Source organism: Lynx rufus, unplaced genomic scaffold (genome assembly GCF_022079265.1).
Source record: "Lynx rufus isolate CCGP_SWC_20201006 ecotype Redwood Valley unplaced genomic scaffold, mLynRuf1.p SCAF_7, whole genome shotgun sequence".
NCBI classification, from domain to species: Eukaryota; Metazoa; Chordata; class Mammalia; order Carnivora; family Felidae; genus Lynx; species Lynx rufus.
This window is the reverse complement of record NW_025814889.1, coordinates 93,687,208-93,694,594: the sequence shown is the minus strand read 5'-3', so window position 1 is coordinate 93,694,594 and position 7,387 is coordinate 93,687,208. Positions and strand designations below refer to the sequence as shown.

At 41.5% G+C, this 7,387-nt stretch overlaps 1 non-coding gene across 1 annotated transcript; it reads right to left on the bottom strand.

Annotated features, from left to right (window-relative positions):
• Window positions 1-4,192: 4,192 nt before the first annotated feature.
• Window positions 4,193-4,296, bottom strand: LOC124502770 (U6 spliceosomal RNA). The gene has a single exon (XR_006960028.1). It is a non-coding gene; the product is annotated as a U6 spliceosomal RNA (small nuclear RNA).
• Window positions 4,297-7,387: the final 3,091 nt, after the last annotated feature.

Sequence of the window (7,387 nt, the reverse complement as noted above, 5' to 3'; positions counted from 1 at the left end):
GGGTGTCGACCGCCAGTTCTCCCGGGGTGGGGCTCGGCTCAGCCCGCCGCGCTTCGTTTGGCGCGCGACCCTTGGGACTTCTTTAACCGTTGTGCTATTTCTGTATTTCATGTGTTTACAACTTTCGGCCGCGATGGAAACTGAAGGCACCAGGCGTATCTGAGTGCAGCTACCAAAAAAGAAACCAAAATTAACAGCTGTGCGATAGATGAAGCCCACACCGCCAGCCACTGGAGTTATATACAAACGAGTTATTCCAAGACTTTTTTTTTTAGGTACAATTAAAAATAGTACAATACAAAAAATAGCACAATATAGACTCGTACGTGATGCATACAAATGTTCTGGCTGGAGAAATAGAAGACTTGTGGCTACAGTGATGGGGGTATCAGGGAGATAAGGAACGGCGGTTACTTTTCACTTTATGCTTTTAGAATGTTATGGTTTGTTTATATAATATATACATTCTCATTAAAAAATAGGTAAGACTCGGTACTGAAAGATTCACCTTGCTCCTTTTGGCATATAGGCGTGGCAATTTCAAAAATAAATAAGGACGTAAGAATTGAGTTTGTTCAACCCAAAAAGCACAGTCATTGCAAAGAACGAGCTTCTTTGGCCAGGAAGCAATTAGTTCCTTTTTTTAAAGGACTTTTTTTTTTTTTTAAGTTGTAACTTTAACTTCTCCCACTCCCTAGCCTACAAGAAAGGAATCTCTTAAACATACTGGTCTCTCAACTGATTTAATTGCCAACATTATTATCTTCAGGGATTTGGTTTGGCTTTTTAAGAAAAACCTCATCTTGGGGTGCCTGGGTGGCTTAGTCGGTTGAGCATCCAACTTTGGCTCAGGTCATGATCTCATGGTTCATGGGTTTGAGCCCCATGACCGGCTCTGTGCTGACATCTCAGAGCCTGGAACTTACTTCAGATTCCGTGTCTCCCTCTCTCTCTGACCCTCCCCTGCTATCTCTCTCTCTCTCTCTCTCTCAAAAAAAATAAATAAACATTAAAAAAAAATTAAGAAATTGGAGTTTCCTGAGGCACCTGGGTGGCACTTGATTTCGGCTCAGGTAATTCAGCTCTCGATTTCAGCTCAGGTACTGATCTTGTGGTTCGTGAGATCGAACCCCAAGACAGGCTCTGCACTGACAGCAAGGAGCTGGCTTGGGATTCTCTCTCTCTCTCTCTGCCCATTCCCTGTGGACACACACGTGTGCATGCTCTCTCACTCTCTCTCACTCCCTCTGTCTCAAAATAAATCAATAAACTTAAAAAAAAAAAAAGAAAGAAAGAAATTGGAGTTTCATTAAATGCCAAACGAGAATTTGGGCTATGGACAGAGTAAGCAAATTAGGAGAGATCAGGAGGTAAATAGGTGAATTGCTTTAAACTGTGGCTTTAGCACCACCACCTTGAGCCAATTCAAGCTCTGAATAGTCTGGCTAGCCGCCTCTAGATCAACTGTCCCCTTTCTCACTGGCTCTGTGTTTTGAAAAAAATTCTCTTGGCAGAATTAGTAGAGCAGAGGAGCAAAGGGCAGAAGTGACCGGATTAGTCTTTCTCTAATGAAATCAGAGAAGACCAGGAAGGAAGGAAAAAGTGATAGGATTTTAGGTGCTGGGGAGAGAGATGGATGAGGCAAGGATTCTATCTTTCAAGGAAACGGTATTAAAAACTTACCATGTGGAACAAGCACTACCCAAGGCCCCAGGTGGTCAACAACATAGTCATACTCCCTGCTGTCATACAATCTAACAGTCTGACTCTACATTTCCACCCAAAGAGAATGACAATATCACTGACACAAAGTCTAGAGGAAATGAAAAGTTGGCTGTTGTTGAGTTTTGGTTGATGCACCAGAGAACAAAGAGTTCGGTGGTAGAAAATGTGGAACTGAAGCTTGGGCTAGAGACAGAGCTTTTGAGATGACGATTGGCTCAACATGTAAGAACTGATAAGCTCCTCAAAGGAGAGAAGAGACAGACTGGGATAAGGCAGCCGGGGTAGAAACAGCAAAAAATGAGCGAAATGACCAGAAGTCTACCTAAAGCAGGCTATCTAATGGTGTTCCCCAAACTGGAAGAGTCAAGTAATGATACTGAATACTGCAGGAGTCAAAGAAGATGAGGAACAAGAAAACACATTGGATCTTCTCACTCTAACATCGTTGGCATCGTTTGTGACTTTACGATTAAGAAAGAAATGCAAACAGCTGCTGCTGTTTTCCTGCATTCCACCATCATCGTTTGTCACTCTGCCCTTGTACTTATACCAGATTTTTCTGGAAGCAAACATCTGCTTAATTTTTAGTAGCATTGTTCTCGATACCCTTTGTTCCAAGAGATGGAGACACCTTGAGCGTCGTGTTCTTTGGGACCTAAAGTCTGCAAACACATTTACAATAGACTTTTGTCCTGGTCCCAGGGCCACCTCAGACTTGCACTTATTAACGATAACTGATTAATCTTTAAAGAATGGGGGAAAATAAACAAGATTTATCTCAGAAACAGTGTTTAGAATGCTGAAAGTTTCACAAAGTTATTTGACTGTAAAATTGTAGAAGTAGTTCAAATTCCACTTATCTTTCCAAACGTCTGGAGATGGATAGTGTTATTTAAAAAGCAAAATCCCAGCAAACGGTGAATATAAACACAGGTGCTTTTTTAAATGTTTATTTGTTTATTTTGAGAGAGCTCTCGAATGAGGGAGAGGCAGAGAGAGGGGGGAGGGAGAGAATCCCAAGCAGGCTCAGCGAGGAGTCCGACACAGAACTCTATCTCACAAACTGTGAAATCATGACCTGAATCAAAATCAAGAGTCAGGTGCTCAACCAACTGAGCCACCCAGGTGCCCACAGACTTTTTGTTTCTATTTTTAAGAATTCATCGACTAACTTTCTGTTTATTTTGACAAGTTTAAAATATGCAGAAACATTCACACAATTAATATCTAATGTAACCATTGCCTAGAATTCACATTTGTCATTTCTGCTTCAGATATATTTTAAAATATGGGATACTAAAAAAAACATTGAAATATCTCTGTTCTTAATCCCATTCTCTTCCCTCTCCTGGGGCAATTGTAACTATCAGTTTGGTGTATATCCGTTAAGTCCATGTCTTTATATGTTGACTATAAATTTATGAAACTGTAAACAGTAAATACAGTAGTCTACATACATACAAAAAGAATTGCTGGGCCATACGGTAGTAAGCCTTATATGGAATTTCAAAATCTAACAAGGAAAGCTGTCCTTATCTTTTTCAGTATTGTCTGTTCTTGGATGTCACTTTTAGAATTCATTTGTCTAAATCATAAACCAGAATCCTATTGGAATTTTGATTCAAATTGCATTGGATTAATTGATTAATTTGACGTCTTTTCAGTCTGGATTCTTTCCAGATAAGAACATGACAGCTTTTTTCAGGTCTCCCTTTGCATTCTTTAATAATGTTTTATCATTCTCTCTATAAGACAATGATTGATTTTTGTATTTTGATCTTACAGCCATCAATACTGCTGCATTTTGTCTTATAAATACCGCTAGTTTTTCAGGAGATGCTCTTGAATATTTTTATGAAAACAGTAATGTCATCTGTAACAATCATCAGTTTGTCTCTTCCTTTCTTATATCTTCTTTTCTTAGAACCTTTAGAGCAATTATTATTTTATGGAATAGTAGCAAAGATAGTGGACATCGTTGTCTTATTCCTGACTTTAGTAAAAATGCTTTTAGAGATGCCTAGGTGGCTCAGTCAGTTAAGTGTCTGACTCTTGATTTCAGCTCAGGTCACGATCTCGCAGTTTGTGGGTTTGAGCCTCACATCAGGCTCTGTGCTGACAGCACGGAGGCTGCTTGGGATTCTGTCTCTCCCTCTCTTTCTCTGCCCCTCCTTCACTCGTGCACATGCATGTGCACCCTCAAAATAAACATGAAAAAAATGCTTTTAAAATTGATGGATGATGTAAGTTTTAGGTAGAGCCCCTTTATTATATTATAAAAGTTTCCTTCTACTCATGTTTGAATTTTTTTTGAATATGAATGAGAGTTCAATTTTATCTAATGCTTCTTTATGTATCTGGAAATAATCATGTGGCTTTTCTCCTTAATCTGTTAATATGGTCAGAACTGTAGTGGCAGATTTTCCTTCTTTCTTTCTCTCTTTTTCTCTTCCTCTCTTTCTTTCTTTTTAATATGGAACATTTCACAAATTTGCATGTTATCCTTGCTCAGGGGCCATAAGAATCTCTGTACCGTTCAAATTTTAGTATTTGTGCTGCTGAAGTGAGCACTGTAGTGATAGATTTTCTAAAACTGAACCATCCTTTTTTACTCATATAGACTCTACTTAGTTATAATGGGTCTTTTGTTTTAAATGTTTTATTTATTTTTGAGAGACAGAGACAGAGACAGAGTACTAGCAGGGGAGGGGCAGAGAGAGAGAGGGAGACACAGAATCCAAAGCAGGCTCCAGGCTCAAATTCATGAACCACTAGATCATGATTTGAGCTGAAATCAGATGCTTAACTGACTGAGCCACCCAGGTGCCCTGGGTCGTGTTTTTTTTTTTTTTGTTTTGTTTTTTTTTGTTTTTTTTTTTTAAGACACTGATGAACTGAATTTGCAACAGGAATAGTGTAACTGGATGATATGGAGCCTAACTGATATCTTATCCTGTCCTTAGAGATTACCAAATATCTCAGGGATTTAAGTGGAGATATTGTCCTGCTGAGAACAGTTACTCAGTTCTCCAGGCTAAGTTCAGATAAGGCCCAGTTCTTGACTTGAGATTCTGGTTCCCACAGGGCAATACAGGCTCAACCAGTTTGATGACTTTTAGCATTGAGATGGTTTCTTTTGTTTTGTTTTTAATGTTTATTTTTGAGAGAGAGAGAGAGAGAAATAGTGCATGTGTGTGCAGGGAGGGGCAAAGAGAGAAGGGGACAGAGGATCCAAAGCGGGCTCTGCACTGGCAGCAACGAGCCCATGAAGGGATCGAACTCACGAACCATGAGATCATGACCTGAGTCAAAGTTGGACATTCAACTGACTGAACCACCCAAACACCCTAGCATTGAGAGTTTTAAAGGAGGACCAGGAGCAAAACAGGTTACCTTCTAGAGGAATGAGGAGTTTATACCCCCCTCTACCCTCCCCTCAATCAAATCTGAGACTTGTGACCACATCTTGGCCGAACATTGCTGAGGCACTCAACTGGCAGAAGAGACATAGAGGTTGAATAGCATCCCCTGCTTTGGTGTGGAGGGGTTTCTGGAGTTTCTCACAGGTCAGTGGTCCCTAAAGAAGATGGCAGGGGTAGAAGGAGTTTTGCTGGTAGCTCCCAAGATGGCTACTGCTTTGGCAATAGAACGCTGGCAGCAGTAGATGCTATGGGATGTCCATTGGTGGAATGTGTTGAATTGGGCAAAACAAGGTGAGCTTTATTCAGCTTCCCCCTGCCCAACTTCCTGCCAGGCCTATGCCATAGGACCATTTGGAGAACTAGCTTTTGGATGCCTGCCAAATGGAGGGAACTGCTATCCAATTGGTATTACAGAGAAGCCAAGATAACCAACAGAGAGAGGGCAGAAACGCCTCCATTGTCTAGCTGGGATTTTTCATATAAAGAAAACAAGGATATGTGCAACTAATAAAAGTGCAACAAATTTCAAGGGCAATCATGTAAGGAAAGGTCATTCCCCCCACCCCTGTTTTCTCCCCTGAGTGCAAAGGAGTAATATAGTAGTTTTTTATTGCTGTGTAATGAATTACCACAAATGTACTGGCTTAAAGCAATGCAAATGTATTGGCTCACAGTTCTGTGTGTCAGAAGTCCAAGTAAGCTCGACTGTATTTCTCTGCTCCAGTTCTCACAAAGTCAAAAATCAAGATTGGCCAACTTGCGGGGCGCCTGGGTGGCTCAGTCGGTTGGGCGTCCGACTTCAGCTCAGGTCACGATCTCGCGGTCCGTGAGTTCGAGCCCCGCGTTGGGCTCTGGGCTGATGGCTCAGAGCCTGGAGCCTGCTTCCGATTCTATGTCTCCCTCTCTCTCTGCCCCTCCCCCATTCATGCTCTGTCTCTCTCTGTCCCCAAAATAAATAAACGTTAAAAAAAAAAATTAAAAAAAAAAAAAAAGATTGGCCAACTTGGGTTCTTACCTGGAGGCTCTCAAGAAAAACCTGCTTTCTAGCTCATTCCGATTGTTGTCCCAGTTCCTGGTAATTGTAGAATTGTGGCTGCCTTTCCTTGCTGATTGTCAGTGGAGGCCCCCACTCAGCTTATTCCTTGGCACCTGGTCCCCTTCATCTTCAAGCCAGCAACTGTGTGTGGAGTCCCCCTTATACTTCAAATCTCTAACTTACTCCTCTGCCAATAGCCAAAGAAAACTCTGAGTTTAAAGGCTCCTGTGATTAGAATTGGCCAACCTAGATAAACTCCTTTTTGCCAAGTGATAGCGCATCCTCATGGGCATAATATCTCATCGTATCCCCCAGCTTCTACACATGCTCGCAGGGGAGAGAATTCTACAGGGCGAGGGTCGTTGTCGGTCATTTCTGGAATCCGCATATCGGTAGTGAGAACAGGGAAGGGAGAGTGGGATGTTGCAGACCCAATACCACAACCTCATCCCTAGTTCCAGGTTACCACAGCCACGGATTCAGCCTGCTCTAGTGCACGAGGAAGGCCAGCTTTGGATCGAATATGAATTGAAGTTTCAAAATGAAGGAGTCAGTCTTAATAAGTGAAATGTGACCCTGTTCAGATAACTAAAAGAACTGAACAATGATGAATTTGCATTGAGGTGTCACTGAGGGAAACTGCCTCCCGGTGAAAATGGGGATTACCATGGTGCATTACACCAAGACGTTTGGTTGCAGTAAAACTCCAGAAAGAAGCTCTTTATGGTGATGTTTTAAATTTGGACTTTTTCATCTAGGTTTTTGAGATTGGTCTATATTGGGGCACCTGGGTGGCTCAGTCGGTTAAGTGGCCGACTTCGGCTCAGGTCATGATCTCGTGGTCCGTGAGTTCGAGCCCCACGTCGGGCTCTGTGCTGACAGCTCAGAGCCTGGAGCCTGTTTCAGATTCTGTGTCTCCCTCTCTCTGACCCTCCCCCGTTCATGCTCTGTCTCTGTCTCAAAAATAAATAAACATTAAAAAAAAAACAAAACAGGAGATTGGTCTATTTTGATTTTTCCTTACATACCCTTGTTTTGATATCAAGGTTTTAATGGTCTTATGCATTGAGTAGTTTTTTCTATTCTGTGAAACAACTTGTAGAAGACTGGAAGTGCATGTTCATTAAAGGCTTGATGAAACTGATCTATGAAATGATTAAGGCACGGAGAGGTCTTTTGGTATTGGAAACTTTTGACTACTAAA